This window comes from Puma concolor, chromosome A2 (assembly GCF_028749965.1).
Source record: "Puma concolor isolate L17-30 chromosome A2, mPumCon1.1.hap2, whole genome shotgun sequence".
Lineage (NCBI taxonomy): Eukaryota > Metazoa > Chordata > Mammalia > Carnivora > Felidae > Puma > Puma concolor.
The window spans coordinates 55,587,116-55,604,665 of NC_141668.1; the positions used below are offsets into that span (position 1 = coordinate 55,587,116).

At 42.6% G+C, this 17,550-nt stretch overlaps 1 protein-coding gene across 3 annotated transcripts in view; it reads left to right on the top strand.

The window, feature by feature from the left end:
* The window catches only part of CDCA7L (cell division cycle associated 7 like), a 185,011-nt gene that overhangs the window by 24,953 nt on the left and 142,508 nt on the right, over positions 1 to 17,550 (top strand). For 2 of the 3 annotated variants that reach the window (XM_086694542.1, XM_086694535.1), the window contains exon 3: positions 11,455 to 11,542. The exons of the other annotated variant lie outside the window; for it this stretch is intronic. The gene's annotated coding sequence lies outside the window, so the exon portion shown is untranslated. The remainder of the gene's footprint in view (positions 1 to 11,454; positions 11,543 to 17,550) is intronic. 3 annotated transcript variants of the gene reach the window in all.

The window sequence follows — 17,550 nt, forward strand, 5'->3', positions numbered from 1 at the left end:
AAAATTGTGTGGAATTGTCTTGCTATGGGGATTGTTAGCTAACAATCCTGTCATTCTCTACGTCACATGAAAGTCTCTGTCCCTTTGTTACTTATAATAGAACCATAATCATCCTAATATAGCTGGTCAGTGATGGATGAGACCCATGAATTCTGACAATTAGCATTGCTTAGCCTATCAAAATTTTAAAAGGAGCAAGTATCCCATAAGTCTATCCTAACCTTAGGCATACGCTCTGGGGACTTGTCCTATAAAGCTGCGGGGCTCTGAAAAATGTTAGCGGGCCCAGCCGGTTCATCTTTTTCTATGATTGAGAGACGAAGGGAGATAAAGAATGAATGTCACTGTTTTTATCCTTGCACAGGTGGGATAGAATTGTTTTCTGCAGCCTTCTTTCAGTCTCCCAAATCTCTGAGGTTTGAGGACTCAGCTTTCCTGATAGACTGTCCCTGAAGATGGTGAATCAAAGGAGAGAATGAAAGAGTTTTTCCTCTAAATTATTCAAATTTAAGAATATAGGTACAGGTCAGACTGAAGCATCAGTAAAAATGTCTCTCCCTAGGTTGTAGCCAACACCCCTACACCCAAAGGCAATTGGCTTCCCATTGACTCAAGTGGCCTCCCCTGTCACAGAGGGGATCTCCCTTGTTTTCCCTTACAGGAAAACTCCTTTATAGGGAGCTCCCAGGGCTCCCCTCTAGTCTTTTAATGAAATGGTGCAAACATTTGTATACAGTCAAGCTCTGAGTATGGTGTTCACGGTGGGGGAGTGTGAGGCACACAGCGACTTTGGGGTTCATCCTGGGGCATTTCAGAAATTTTTTCACTTTTTCAGTATTTTCTATGTCTGTCTGTCTGTCTGTCTATCTCTGTGTCTGTCTCTCTCTCTCTCTTTGAGCACAAAGGCTAGTTTTCAGATCAGTTTTTCAAAAATGAGTAGCATCTGATATTTTCCATCCTACAGAAGTCAATGAACACATTGCAGTATTGAGATTACAAGTTTTTATGTCTAAAGGATTTCCTGCTAAATTTTTTGAGAGGTTTATTGGCTTTGGTCACTCATTGTAGTTCAGGATGGTAATTTAAAAATGCTTATAAGGCAGGGGCGCCTGGGTGGCTCAGTCGGTTGAGTGTCTGACATCAGCTCAAGTCGTGATCTCACCGTTCATGGGTTCGACCCCTGCCTGGGGCTCTGTGCTGACAGCTCAGAGCCTGGAGCCTGCTTCAGATTCTGTGTCGCTGTCTCTTTCTGCCCCTCCCCCACTCACGCTCTGCCTGTCTCTCAAAAATGAATAAACGTTAAAAAACATTTTTTTAATGCCTATAAGGTAAAAGTCTTTCTCCCTAAGAAGCAGCCATTGAAAATTAGAAATGTGGCTGTCTGTACACATGCCTGCATACACATGTATGTGCCAAAGCAAAACCAGAGCTGAACAATAGTTAGAGAAGTAAAAACAGAGTTTATTCAGGACTGTTGCCGTAGGGTATAAGAGACCGCAGTATAGAACTAAGCTCACTTCCAAATACAGCATGGACAGTGGGGATTTATAGCCAAGAGCAGGGGGGCGGGGGAGGGGTAGTGGATGGAAAATTACTAAGAGGAATTATCAGTAATAATGGGATCCTTGGCTTAAACCAATCTAACAGGATTCTTGCTGAAGACAGGCCAGGGTGATCAGACATCACCTAGGGGATGGCAAAGAATGAAGAATCTGCTAGGATACATACAGAGGGTGATCAGATAAGGAGGATGAAAGGCTCTCACTAAACTGACTTAGTTGTTACATGGAACCAAATTTTTCAGGGAAGTGCATAATTGGACTTAGCGGATTCAGGAGCCTGACTAAGGTTTGGTCATGCAAGGAATATCTGAGATGGATATAGATATAGATATAGATATAGATATAGATATAGATATAGATATTATATATGATTATATATGTATTTTTTTTTCCTGATAAAATATAATGGCTTCTTAACATTTCAAGTCCTCAATGAAAAATTTACTAGGGCAGTGGTTCCCTTGTGGGAGTCCGTGGACCATCTGCATCAGAAGAAGCTAGGGAGATTTTTTTTTTTTTAATGTAGATTTAAAAGTCTTACATCCCCAGATAATCTGACTTAAAGGGACCTGGGAATCTGTATTTAAAACCCGTTCATCAGATCATTTTCATGCTCCGTTACATTTGAGAACTACTTTCTAGTGGTGTACTTGCCCAGTCTTGAAAACAGCAAAGACATACCTTATGATTTATTTTTTAAATGGGGCGCCTGGGTGGCGCAGTCGGTTAAGCGTCCGACTTCAGCCAGGTCACGATCTCGCGGTCCGTGAGTTCGAGCCCCGCGTCAGGCTCTGGGCTGATGGCTCGGAGCCTGGAGCCTGTTTCCGACTCTGTGTCTCCCTCTCTCTCTGCCCCTCCCCCGTTCATGCTCTGTCTCTCTCTGTCCCAAAAATAAAAATAAACGCTGAAAAAAAAATTGTTTAAATAATAGTGACAATGGCCACCACTTAGTTGCCTCTATGTTCCAGATTCTGTGCGATTCTGTGCTAGGTATTTTCCCTATATTATTTTGATAATATAACACAGAGTTATTGAGAGCCTGTTATGGCATTGAATTTGAGATCATCTAACCCAGATCAAGAGGGCTTCTTTAACTTCAGGTGAATGAACGTTTTTTTTAAATTAGACAACATACAGTCTTTATTAAAGCATGTCTCACAGTACCTTGGTTTTCTTTCTTTTGGTGAGGTGCACAAAGTAGACACTAAGCAAAGCAAGTGTCAAATAGAAATAACATGAAATTGACAGCATGTGCGTGCTTTAGACACAGAAGATGCAGTGCAGCCCTGTTTGATAGGTAATACTGGAGCTAATAGTCTGTGTTTTCAGATAGAGCATCTGGGGGTGCTTACAGTATGCATAGTATGTCCACCATTGTTGATATCCACAATTCTTACTGTCTTGTCAAAGCGTTTGAGAATGGACAAAGAATTGCTATCCCCCAGTTGACCCCGTGAACTCCAGTAATCCCAATGTAGATATTGTTTTTAAAAGACTTAGCAAGTTGGGGTACCTGGGTTGCTTAGTCAGTTAAGTGTCCAACTTCCTCTCAGGTCATGATCGCGGAGTTCATGAGTTCAAGCCCCAAGTCAGGCTCTGTGCTGACAGCATGGAGCCTGGAGCCTGCTTCAGATTCTGGGTCTCCCTCTCTCTCTGCCCCTCACCTGCTCACACTCTGTCTCTCTGTCTCTCTGTCTCTCTCTCTTCTCAAAAATAAATAAACATAAAAAAAATTTAAAGATTTAGCAAGTTTTCAGGGCACAGGGGTGGCTCAGTTGGCTAAGCATCCAACTGTTGATGTCAGCTCAGGTCATGATCTCATAGTTTGTGGGATTAAGTCCCACGCAGGGCTTTGCGCTGACCTCTTGGACCCTGCTTGGGGTTCTCTCTCTCCCTTTCTCTCTGCCCCTCTCCCCACTCACACGCGTGCGCACGTGTGTGTGTGTGTGTGTGTGTGTGTGTGTGTGTGTGTGTATGTCTCTCTCTCTCTCTCTTTCTCAAAATAAATAAAAACTTTAAAAAAAAAAGATTTAGAAAGTTTGGTTTTAAGAATATTTGATCTCAGCTCCTTTGCATTATAAAAGCATGGATTTTCTGTCTGTGGTGTTAAAGGCTTTACATCTCCCTGCATGGGGTCTGATTTGTTTCAAGTACATCTGCTATGAATGTAGCTCAAAGGGAGACTGTAGAAATCTTGAGTAGTTTCTCCCTAATAAAATAGAGAAGGGAGATCTGTTTAATAATCAAAGATTCAATGGTTCTTAACCAATAAAAGCTACAGCAAAATTTTAAGCATGAGGAAAACAACAATTTTCATTTTATCTATGTAGACAGCTAACCTCATCGTCACTGAGTTCTTTTTGACAATAAATATGGAATGTCTCTTGGACGTGGGCTAGTCATTCATTCAATAAACATTTATTGAGTGCCTATCATGCACCAGCATTTTAAGCCCATCGGATACATCAGAGGACAAAAAATAAAGAACCCTTGTCTCACAGACCTTTTTTTCTGTTAAACTTTTAAGCATTCTAGGCTACTGGGAAACACCAATATTGGTCTATGGATTGCAAACTGGTAAACAGAGGCTCAGTTCAACTCAGATGATTTCTTTGATTAGCCAAGTGGGTTTTATTTATTTTATTAAAACAATTTTTTTAATGTTTATTTATTTTTGAGACAGAGTGCAAGTGAGTGAGGGGCAGAGAGAGAGGGAGATACAGAATCCAAAGCAAGTTCCAGGCTCTGAGCTGTCAGCATAGAGCCCGATGCAGGGCCAGAACCTGTGAACTACAGGATCATGACCTAAGCTGAAGTTGGATGCTCAATTGACTGAGCCACCCAGGCGCCCCTAGCTGACTGGGTTTTAAATGTTAGTTTGAGGGGAGTCTGGGTGGCTTAGTCAATTAAGCGTCCAACTCTTGATCTCAGTGGGTCTTATGTCAGGGTCCTGAGCTCAAGCCCCATGTCGGGCTCCGTGCTGGGCATGAAGCCTACCTAAAATAAATACATATGTACATATATACATCAGTGTTAGTTTGAATGCTTTAAAAGAGCTACACACTCACCAGAAGACACAAGCACCATTTCTTACTGTTTTCACCTCCTCCGCTTCATTCCTACACTTACTGCCTGGCCTCTGAAAGCATCCGAGTTTGTAGCCCCTGGCATTTAGTATGTCCATGCTTGGCATTGGTTCTTCCTGTGCATCTGGAATTTTCAGCATAAACTCTTTCATCACCTCAAAGAATTGAGATGCTTTGAATGTGTTCAGAGCTATATCTAAAATGCTGGGTAATTTATGGGTGTCAACTCCCACACATACTCACATATAAAGGTCAAAAAGGCCAGTGGTGGGGTGCCCTGGTGTCTCAGTCAGTTAAGTGTGTGACTTTGGCTCAGGTCATGATCTTGCTGTTCACAGGTTCGATCCCCATGTAGGTCTCTGTGCTGACAGCTCAGAGCCTGGAGCCTGCTTTGGATTCTGTGTCTCCCTCTCTCTCTGCCCCTCCCCCACTTGTGCTCTCTCCCTTGCATGCTCTCTCTCTTTCTCTCTCTCCCTCTGTCTAAGAAATAAACATTAAAAAAAAAACAAAAAACAGTGGCTTACATGGCTTGTAACAGCTAAGATGTTTCTAGAACTAACTATGCTATTTGTTTTACGTACGCTGGAAAACCGAGGTGTTTTGTTTTGTTTTTTGTTTTTTTTTTTTCTGTTGGCAAAATTGTACATGGTGGTTACAGGGGAAACAAACTTTTGCATCTATTTTTTAGGAAGATGATGGACATCTTCTCTCATTCCTCTTTAGTGTCAGCCTGTTGCACTGTCTGGACTCCTACACTCATGCTCTCCTTTTGAAATGGAATGTTCCTCCCACACCCCATCACCACAAATCCTCCCTGTCTGTTCAACCCAATGCATCCTTTCCTTAGGGTTCCCGTTTTCTTCATGAAAACAATGTATTCTAGTCTAACTCTTCTCTGAACTCAAGGTGCATTTAGGAAAGTTGATATCATCCCTTCATTTGTTTGTTCAGTGTTTATCGATTACCACCTTGCCCTGCTTGGGGTACTCCAACTTTATTTTATTTATTTATTATTTTTTTTCAACGTTTTTTATTTATTTTTGGGACAGAGAGAGACACAGCATGAACGCGGGAGGGGCAGAGAGAGAGGCAGACACAGAATCGGAAACAGGCTCCAGGCTCTGAGCCATCAGCCCAGAGCCTGACGCGGGGCTGGAACTCACTGACCGCGAGATCGTGACCTGGCTGAAGTCGGACGCTTAACCGACTGCGCCACCTAGGCGCCCCGGGGTACTCCAACTTTAGCACTTAATTATCTATTGTCCTGTAGGGTTTAGGGATTCTTAGGGTACGTTCATCCCATCTCCTTAAAAGTGTGTGCATTTTCCATTGTGATGGACCATGCCTAAGGCCATTGTTCTCCGAGCTGTGCTCTTGTAGGAATAAGAAAAGGAGCGTCCCTTGGATGCAGTGCTTGGAGGGAGAACACCCATCCCCCACTTTCCTCCTCACCTGTGCACCCTCCCCATGATGGGAACACCTGCACAGCCCTATGGGAGAGTCTACGCAGTATCACTGAATGACCCAGCAAAGAGCAGACACTTCAGAAAGGCTTGACAAATCATTCATCTTGTTTAAAACAGAGGAAGTCCTCAATTAGTGTTAATAATGAAAAGGTTCTTCCTAACTTCAAGTTAACCAGGCTCCCAAAGGTAACAGCCAGTTTCAAGTCCTATACTATAAGCATCAAATCCTTGTTTAACTCAGTTTTTTCCCTAATTTTTATTTATTTTTGGGAAAGAGAGAGTGGTGGGAGGTGGGGGGTGGGGAAGAGGATCCAAAGCGGGCTCTGTGCTGACAGCAGAGAGCCTGATGTGGGGCTCGAACTTGTGAACAGCAAGATCGTGTTCAGGGCTGAAGTCGGATCCTTAACTGACTGAACCACCTAGGCGTCCCCAGCTCAGTTTTTATGAGGGTGTCAAACCTGGGTGCTTGTGAGGGGGAGAAGAGGTTCTGTTAACCTTCACCAGGACAACAGGGGCTCAATGAGACTGTGCCAGGCAAATGGGGATGTGGGCACCTTAGCATCCATAGTAGTAAAATGAGAAGCACCTTTATGGGCACCTGGGTGGCTCAGTCGGCTAAGCATCCGACTTCGGCTCAGGTCAGGATCTCACAGTTCGTCAATTTGAGCCCCACATCGGGCTCTGTGCTGACAGCTCAGAGCCTGGAGCCTGCTTTCGATTCTGTGTCTCCCTCTCTCTCTGCCCTTCCCATGCTAATACTTTGTCTCTGTCAAAAAAATGAATAAACGTTAAAAAAAAAATAAAAAAGAAGCACCTGTTACCACTACCATCTAAGAAAGTGTTAGTCTCTTCATGCTGCTGTATCAAAAATGCCTAAACTGGGTGGCTTATAAATAAAAGAAATTTATTTCTCACAGTTCTAGAAGCTGGAGATTCCAAAATCAAGGTGCCAGCAGATTTGGGAGCTGATTAGGGTCCACTCCTGGTTCAGAGACTAGACCTTCTGTGTCCTCACGTGGTAGAAGGAATGAGCTATCATTCTGGACCCTCTTGTTTAGAAGAGCACTAACCTCAATCATGGGGGCTTCACCCTCATGTCCATATCCCCTCCCAAAAGCCCCACGTCCTAATACTATCACCTTAAGGGGTAAGATTTCAACATACGGATTTTAGCAGGGTCGGGGGAATGCACACAGAATGCTATTCAGACCATAGCGGAAGGTATCTTCTCTAATCTCTGATAGACACCGGGCTAAGGGGACAGTCTGCCCCCCAGATTCAGGTCAAGGACTGTAGCAGGGAGCTCACATCATCAAATTTAAGTAGCTCCCAAGAAATACGTCAACATTCAACTTCATTAAATTATAGAGAGTTGAGTGGGCTTTGGTCTAACGCATCACCGTGTTCTCCACTACGCTGGCCCTAACACTTAATCCCTTTGGCATTAGTACTGGGACTTTCCAAACGATGTCACCCCCCCCCCCACCCCCACCCCCACCCCCACCCCCGTGAGAGACAGAGATGCAAATCCTCCTGTGTTAGCAGTGTTTTCAGCCTTGATTATCACCATCCCCCATTCTCAGCTTTTAGCATCTCAGCCCTCACAGTGGGGTGGTGTTACAGCTCTCTGGAAGATAAACCCCTGTGAGATCTAAAATGCCCTTTGATCAACGAGGCAAGATGTTCAGCCCTTGGTAGTCCGGGGATAAATCCTAATTGGATGTCTGACCATACATTAAGAAAAAAAAAATTGTTTTCATCCCACACTGGAGGGATGAAAAATTCTGAGATTTTTGTCCCCAAGGCAAAGAGATCTTCCACCTTAGGATGTCATTAAAGGAGACGGAAGAAGGGGAGGGAGGGTTCGCCTATTTCTTGGGAGCTTCTTTAATCTCAAGATCAAGAAAGGTTCTCTTGATTCCAGCTTACTTCTTACAAAGTTTCACTCTATTCCCTTAGTCTTTCAAACGTGGAGGACAAATGTTTAGTCTTTCAGGAGTTTCCAATCCTATTTGATGACACACTGAAATATTCCTGACCCTGAACCTTTTTAAATAGACTAAGAAACTCACATGCAATACACATGCACAAAGCCCCCTATACTTATGCCTATATGTAGAGCTCACTTCTATACAAATAGATGCACGCAAACACCTTTTCTCTCAATAAAGAAAACGTTCTATTCATAGGAAAATAGTCGGGTCAGGCTTTCTGGGCTTTTTGTTTGTGCGCCACAGGGTGCCTAATAGCATTGCAGGGGCAGGCATCTGATGTCACGCCAGCCACCTACAGCATGCACGGTGCCAGAGGCAGAGACGAGAGCACTAATTAGAGGGTGTCAGGAGACAAGGCGAGAAGGAAGGGGGCAAAAAAAAAAAAGCACATAAAACTTTCCATGAAGATGGAAAGCAAAGGAGGGTGGGTTTCTCCTTTTTATTTTTGGTGGGACTTCTCTGGTTTTCTACTGTACTTGCTTCAAAAGAGTACTCTGTCCCTCATTCTATAATTTATAGCCAACATCAGGATTCATGGAAACAACTGGATTATCTATTGCATGTTGCTTACATGCTTGTAATAAACATGTATTTATCTGCTTTTACCCACATTCACATTGTGACGACCCTCACAAGTCATTGCCAATAGAGTTCCTACTCAAGAGTCTTCAGGAAGTTTCCCCAGTTTTGTGAAATTGATCTTCAATAATCCAGCACTCCCTATCTTCCTGGGTGCCATTTGTAGCTTTGTGTTTTTCAGGGACACAATTTTTATTTGAGTGATCCAAGGCCTCTCTCCCTGGGTGGTTATGTTGGGGACAAAGTACTTATTACTTTATAAGGACATTATAATAATGTTACTAATAAATCGCAATGCTTTCAGTAACTAGAGGTTTGGATGGTTCCGGTCACATGCTTTGCATTTCTCTGGAGCCGATGTTGCCTTTTATTCCCTGCATACAGTTGTCATCTTTTCTAAGTTAGACTTTCACAGCCTCTCTGAATATTAAAGTCATCCGGGAAGGTTATAAATAACCTAGTATCAGAGTGTCAGTTCAGACCAGTGAAATCAGAATCTTCTGAGGGGTCATCTAGACCTTGCTGTCTTTATTTTACTTCATTAATTTTTTTAAATGTTTATTTTATTTTTGAGACAGAGAGAGAGAGAGAGAGAGAGAGGGAGAGAGAGAGAGACTGAGCATGAATGGGGGAGGGGCAGAGAGAGAGAGAGGGAGACACAGCATCTGAAGCAGGCTCCAGACTCAGCTGTCAGCACGGAGCCCAATGCAGGGCTCGAACTCATGAACCGAGAGATCATGACCTGAGCCGAAGTCAGACACTTAATGGACTGAGCCAGCCAGGTGCCCCCAGGTATTGCTATCTTTAAAGGTTCTCCATGTTTCCAGTGTTCAGGCACGGTAAAGAATCACTGGCTACGTCCTCATGGTATGACACATGGGCTTCAGAAATGCCTGTGAGCTGTTCTCCCTGCCTCCATTCTCTTCCTTCTTGGCCTCCCTCTTCGCACCTACTGCTTAATCGGCCCTTGTTTTATTCCCAGATCACCAGGCCTGGGGAGGTGTGAGTAAAGCATCCAGCGTGTAAAGTTTAAGGAGACACTCCCTCTCAAGGGTCCTTTCTCACCCTAGTGCTGGGCCTGCAAATCATTTGACCTTCACAGGACTTTACCTTTGATTGCTCTTAAAATAAAACCATTTACTTCCTTCTTTGTCTCCCCTCATCCCCACCTAAACCTACGATCCTCTACCTCATTGGGCAATCTTGTTCAGCAAGTATTTTAAGGAAACAAGAGACGTCTTTAAATTATCTTGAGAGCCGGCACCATGCCATAATTTAAAAAGCTGTTTTCTTCCCTTTCGGTACAATTGTTCTTCAAGCAAATTATTTTATCCTGTGTAATTTGCTTCACTTTTTTCCAAATGTAAATTCCTCCTCAAGAGACCAAATTCCAAAGTTCTTTGTTCCTTTCCTGAGACAATGCCATCATGGAGTTCCACAGGCTTTCGTACCATATCTTATGTGTTGGCACTCTAAAACCACCTTCTCGGTGTGGAATTATTTTAGCTTTCACAGAGATAAAATGATATGGTATATTCCAAATGGCTATTATAGACCTTGGCTATCAAAACAGGTGTCATCTTCTTGCCTTTCGTACCTTCTTTCCAATGGCCCACTGCATACACCTCTACCAGAAGGTCCCACGCTGACCTCAAGTGGATGTGTCTGAAACACACTTCGTTAGTCTTCCTTCAAGACCTCCTTCTTCTAAACGTCTCTTGTGTCCCATTCCTGGTGACTCTCCCTACTTGCTACCTCACTGCATGAGACCAGAATCCTGCCACCCCTCCCACTCACTAATCCCTCCAACCAATCCAATGCTAAGACCATCCCCAGGCTGTACCCCAGTCCATAACCAACCCAGCCATTCCTGACCGATATCATGTCCCCTCACACTTCTTCATCTTTACAGATGTTGCCTTCCTGCTCAGTGATTTCTTCCAACTCTAGTCAGGCCAGTGCGCTGTCCTCCTGACCTAGTTAATGGCCACCTCGCATGGATGTCCCTCCAGAAAGTGAACTCCTCAGTTCTAAGTTCCCAAAGCCCCTGGTGGATGCCCCACCTTGTGACTAGGACCCTCTCTTCTCCATGAAACCTGGATTCCTTGGAGACAAGAGACATTTCCCATCTATCTTTGTGGCCCTAGTCTTTACCCCAGTTAAGGACAGCTAACAAGTTTACAAGAAACATTTGTTAAGTGAGAGAGTAGTGTAGTGGTGGTAAGCAGCAAGGACTCTTCAAGTTACACCATTTGAAATCAAATACTTCAGTACCGATACTTACTAGTTGTGTGAGTCCAGACAAGTTACTTGGACTGTCGGCTACCGTTTCCTTGCCTATACATTGATAAACGAATAACCTGTTTCATGGCATTATTGTGAAGAGTCAATAAACTAATAACCTCAAGCATCTTCTAAAATTCTATGAGTTTTAGAATATATGAATTCAGGGACAGTGTATGACCTTGAAGTCACCTGTGGCACCTAACCCAGTGTAGTGGTTAAGATCAGCTATTTCATAGGATGATTATGAGAATGGATGAATTAGCACATGTAAAGGACTTAAAGCAATGTCTGGCATACAGTAAGTGCTCAATAAAGGTCAGCTAGTCATCTCAATGATCATTTTTGTTATTTGTGTCATTACCTTCCCCAATTCCTTCAGTAGCATTCCAATTTGAAACGAATTAAGTCCAAAATCTGTAGCCCAAGAATATGCCTGATGTACCTGCATCTCATTTATAACCAACACTTGCTACCTTTGCAGATGCTGTTCCCCTGACCCAGGAGTCTTTGCCCATCCCAGTCTTTTCCACTTGTTAGAATCCACTCATCCTTGAAGGCTCCGTTCAAATGTGAGTTTCTTAGTAAAACATTTTTTGAGTTTCTAATTACATAGAAGCTCTCTTCTGAAGGCTCTGTGAACTATATTTGTACTCATTAGAATTTTTTTATGCAAAACATGTGTCATGCCATTTAACTGTGAGAAGGAGGAGGTTTAAGTGGAACAGTATTCAGACAGGACCACCAAGGAGTTGAGGTGGGTGAGTAGGATGTGGCTGTCTCCACCTGTGGGTTTGGCTTTGGCCATTTTTAGGGAAAGCAACTGAGATGTTACTTTCCTAGTTGGCAGAAGAGGACTATTTGTTTTGGTCCTGGAGGGTGGGAATGGTGCTGTGCTCGTGTGAGTAGCACCTCTACTGTGGAGATGGTGTATTTTGTAGCCAGTCAATGTTTCTTTTTTCAAATTTAATAATGCATCCTAGCTAATACATACAAATTTTACTAAATCTTAACATTAGAGAAAATTTAATACACTTTTTCTGTGATGATCCAGACATCTCTGTCAATAGAAAGATCCACTGTCAGTGCTTACAAAACACAGAAGTATAAAGCAAGGTCTCTTCTTTATGTCACAAATCAGCTATTATTATATCCATTTGCATTGGTTCTTATTTTATTATGCCCCTGGTCAGTGCAAAATGTGCTGCCTCTTCCTCTGATCAATCATCTATGTACGTCCAAAGTATAGCTGGTTGATTGTTAAACCCCTACTAGAGGAACAGTTTGGGGATCAGAGAGAGCATCTCCACATGATACGTAAATTGTCTGAGGAATTGACTTCTCCAACTCAAATGGGGAATATATCATCCTTGGAATAATTCCTAATGTGCATTAGCCTATGTAGAATGTTAAGTATGTTGACATCTAAGAACATTTAGAGAACTTTTTTGGATAGGCTGGTGTGGTGATACCCCTCTCCTTATTGGTTCTGTTCTGTGCTCAGGAAGGCTGACCCGAAATCAACAAGTTTCCTGACCTTCCGGTTGGGTTGGTTTGGCCAAGAGGGAGCACCAGTAAGAGATGGAGGGAAGGAGGGCATGACTGAGTTTTTCTTTCCTGGGCCCTCCCTGCAGCGGCAACTTTGTCAGAGTATCTACCTGTTATGCACACCTCTCTCTGGCTGTCGGTGGCCACTCCCTCCTTCTTGCCAGTTGAAGCCCTTGGGTGGTAACAGCGTGAGGGGCACTAATCTTGTGGTCTCCTTTACCCTGATGACATCTTTGTAAATATTCCCTATATCAAACTTTCCTCTAATTCCCAAACTTGGGTATGCCACCCGTTTTCTAGATACTGATCACTCCTTGTTGGTGCATTGACTTCTCTTGAAGCAATTCACCCTCACAGGTCAGGTAGGCGACAAAAAGACATCCAGGTGCAGCAAGGAAGCCTTTCCAAATCTATAACGAGGTCTGACTTGAGGTCTTACAGACACTCTCAAGGAAGAGCCCCGAATGAGGGAGGACTTTCTCCTATGGTCTCCACTGTTTCTTCCTCAAATTGGATTCTGAGCAAAAATGCCAGTGAATTTGTCAACTCAAATCCATGTTTACTTGAGAGGCTGCAGATTCAGTGCAGCAGATTTCGAGCAGAAAATATTTGCCTAAAGTGAAAACCTGGAAGCCAAAAATGTATGATTAGAAAACCGAAAATGTCATATTTTAAGTGGGGAAAGATGGTTGTAAAAGTGAAGATTACATTCTGTCCTTAATTATGTGGCTGGTCTTCCTGGACTCTTCATCTAATCTGCATAGATGCAAAAATTACACAGCAATCTGGAAGCTTAAAAAAAAAAAGGGAAGAAAAGAAAAAATGGCAGTAATTAAACGACAAAAAACTATATTCAAATAAAATTAAGGGTTTGACTTAAAGCCATGGGGGGCATCTCCTTTTGTTTCTTCCTATGTAGCATTTAAAGGAGAATGAGACAAAAAGAGTTTTCTGGAAGTGTCTGAGCACTGACTCGTAGCCCAGCCTGAGGAGAAGTTGGTAGTCGAAGGCACTGTATTTGCCCAGCACGTACAACTTGACGAATTTTGGTTCCATCCCTGGGCTTCATGTAAAAGCCCAGGAGAAGAGGCCCAAGAACCAGAAAGGAAGAAGAAACTTAGAGTTGAGTTGTTAGGTATATCTGTCCTATCAAGAGATTGCAAGATCCATTCTTGACCAAATGGAAGTTATTGTGATAATTATGAGAAAAGAGAAAGAACTATCTCAGATACAGAGAAACGCACTTACATCCATGCCTACCCATATTTAATATATATGAACATTTTGTTTTATTTTTTATTTTTATTTTTTAAACATTTTTTTTTCAACGTTTATTTATTTTTGGGACAGAGAGAGACAGAGCATGAACGGGGGAGGGGCAGAGAGAGAGGGAGACACAGAACCGGAAACAGGCTCCAGGCTCTGAGCCATCAGCCCAGAGCCCGACGCGGGGCTCGAACCCACGGACCGCGAGATCGTGACCCGGCTGAAGTCGGACACTTAACCGACTGTGCCACCCAGGCGCCCCTGTTTTATTTTTTAAATAACATCTTTTGGATATGATTGGAGCCTCCATTGCAGCCCTTACCCTTACCCATCCCTCCCCCCCTCTCCAGAGGTAACCACAGTATTGATGGTGATGCTTACCTGTTCTATGTTTTTTTTAATATTTTATTTTAAGTGATCTCTACACCTCACATCGGGCTCGACCTCACCCAACCTCAGCATGAAGAGTCACACTCTCTACCCACTGAACCAGCCACGCACCTCCTGTCTATGTTGTAATATTTTGAATACATACATATACATATAGAAATAGTGAACATACTATAGTATTTTCTGTGCTTTTAACACTCTAGATGAATGGTAGTATACTCCATTGTGTTTTCAAGAATTATCCATGTTGATACATGTACCTCTAAATCATGCATTTGAAATGCTGTATTCTAGTCCATTGTATAAATATATACAATGGTTTATCCATTTCCTGTTGATTAATATTTAGAGTGTTTCCACTTCTTCCTGTCCCTGCAAACAATGTTTTGATGAGCATCCTTGTAAACAACTTCATGTGTCTATCTGAGAGATTCTCTAGGATCTATACTTTGGGAAAAAATATTGGGCTATGTGTCAAGTATATCATCAACTTCCCTGCCATTGCCATATCCTCTCCACAGTGACTAGACAATTTTCTTTCTTACCAGCTGGACCTGGAAATATTCATTCCCATCCCTATCCTTATCAATAGTTTATATGATCCAACTTTTAAAAATTTTTTAAGAATTTAAAAATGTTGCTAATCTAATGGTGGTTTTACTTACATTTCCCTGATCATGAGTGGGATTGAGGTTCCTCTCAAATGTTTATTGATACTTCAGGTTTTCTTTTTTTCAATGACCCTTTCATTTCCTCTCGCCCCTTTGTCTTGTGGATTGTTTGCCTTTTCCTAACTGATGTGCGTGGCTTCTTTGTGCTCCAGTCTTGTCCTTTGGCAGTTATGTGTATCAAATAGTTGTCTCAGGGGAAGTTCCAGGTTCTGTATGCTAAGCAGCGAACATCCCAAATGCCTGTCTCAAATGACACATTATTCCAGGGTTGACTCTAAGCTTTGTCAAAAGCAAGAAGCAAACCTGTTAAGATACATATTCCTGAACATGATAGAAGGGAGAGCAAGTCACAATCCTTTGTGGATTAGGGCCTGAGTTATTGAGGACAAAGCTCCCGGGAATTAGGGAAAAGCAGGGGATTAGGAACCTGTTGGAAAATGAGTCAAAACTCATACAAGCCAAGGGAAACCTAGACGTTTACACTGGGGCAGAAGCAGAGGGGCTTCTATGATGATGTGTTAAGTGGTGGGGAGTGGTGTGGGCTCTGTGTTGGGCAGCAGACTCTGTAGTAAGATGGCCTCTCCTGGCTTTCAGGACCTAGAGAGGGAGGCGTCCTAGTCCCTAACTGTCAGCCCAGCGTCACAGCATGCCAAGGTAGGCGGGCAGTGAGGAGAGAAACCAAAAGGATTCGAGAAAGAAAACCTCCCAGTTAAGCTGCTGTGCCCCACCATCAGAGACACTAAGGACTTTGCAGTGATCAGCCAGAGAGGATGTCACAGAGCCCCCACCAGTCTACTTCCCTGCTGTGAGAGTGTTAACTGAGAATGGGGTAGGGGACCGGAGCTCTGATCTGTCACCAAATTAGAATTTAACTTCAGACAGGCAAGCTTTGCTTTAAGCTGCCTCCAACTACAAGTAGCAAAGAGCAAAACTGAATGGTTTGCATTTTACCTTTACTTACCCTTCCTATCTACCCAGTAGAGGTTGTATAAGTGGCAAAATGACCCTCAAATAGGTGGAGGAAGTTCAAAGGAAATCCTCAGTATATGTTCCTGGCCACTGAATGAAGGACTGATGGACTATTAGCAATGTTGACCCTATCTTCTCCTCTGCAGTGCAGTGACCTGTGTTTTCAACCAAGAAGGCAGGGAAAGGCTGAAACGCAGTTAAACACTAAAATCCCCCTCTTAGCTTTCTAGCTGTTTCCATTTCAAATAAATAAATCTACTACTTGATAAACCTGTTTTCACTTGAGTGGTGAAACACTGTCTCATAAATCAACCAAGTGGGGGAATTGACTCAACCCCAGTGTCTTGGGCCTAATTAGATACATTAGAGAAGGAATTAAGAAGCACTCCTGCTACTTAAACTAAATGCAGCCTTTCCTTGTAAAGCCAGACCTCAATCTTTGCTGTCGTTGCTTTGTCTTGTTAACAGAAGTGTTCTTACCTGAGTTCAGACTGCGTGGCGGTGAAATACAATGTATAGCAAGTGTGGTAAGGCTTGATATAAGCACAAATAAAGAGGCTAATAAATGAAATAAACTAGTTTTGCAGTATTGGTGAATTCTGAAGATGCATTTCTTTTTGTTCTGTTTCATTAAGCAAAATCTATATTTTCTAAATTTTACCTTTATGATCCATCAGAACCAATTCTACATGTCCTCAAAGCAGATTTGGAAAACAAACAAAGGCAGATCAGAAAATTCCCAGATTTCTTTTTGGCAGTATCGAGTGGTTATTATCCCAGAGCCAAGCAATGTTGCCAGAGACTATTAAAAAAAAAAAAATCAACAAATAAGGGAGAATCAACTCAGTCTAGTGTCATAGTCTGCCAGGGAGTGAATTAGCGCGTTAGAGGATGTCTCTTGCCTTTTCCAGCATTTAGGAATAACAAACAAAAATCTTGAGTTAATGTGAAATTTTAAAGCAAATGCCTAGCTCGCTGTTGGCATTGATCTTTACAATCCTATTAAAAAATCTTTTGTAAGAGTAGATTATTGGGTTTCCAGAAATGAACTGACAGTCATCACTATGTACATATCTTTTCTAACGGTATCATTTGCACAGTCTCTGGAATTTCTCCTGCACTGCAACTTTAAGCAAAATTTACTTATGCCCAGGGTTATGCTCCAAATTATAGTGGGCTCTCAAGCAATAGCCCATTGTAAATTCTCTACCTCCCTTTTACAAGGAGCCCTACTTTCTCTAATGTTCTAGTTACGCTTCTAAGACCAGAGAGAGAAAAAGTACGTGCTTTAAATTAGATTTTATGGAAAATCCCCAAATCTTGTTCCCAATCATATCCTGATCACCTAGTTATTTGTATACTTGGAAAACATTTCTCCTTAAATAAAGCATCATTACTGTTCTCTGCAGAACCCCATAAAGCACCTTCTCCCCTTAGATAAGAAGTACTAGGGCACCTGGGTAGCTCTGTTGGTTAAGCGTCCAACTCTTGATTTCAGTTCAGGTCATAATCTCAGGGTTATGAGATCAAGCCCTGCATTGGGCTCTGCTCTGAGCATGGAGCCTGTTTGAGATTCTCTCTCTCTCTCTCTCTCTCTCTCCCTCCCTCCCTCAAGCTCTCACTCTCTCTAATAAAAAAAAATTGGCTTAAAAAAAAAAGGCACTAAAGTTGAGACAGAGGGCTATCTCGTTACTGTGTATGGAAGAAAGATGTGGGCTATCTTGATCAGGTATGGG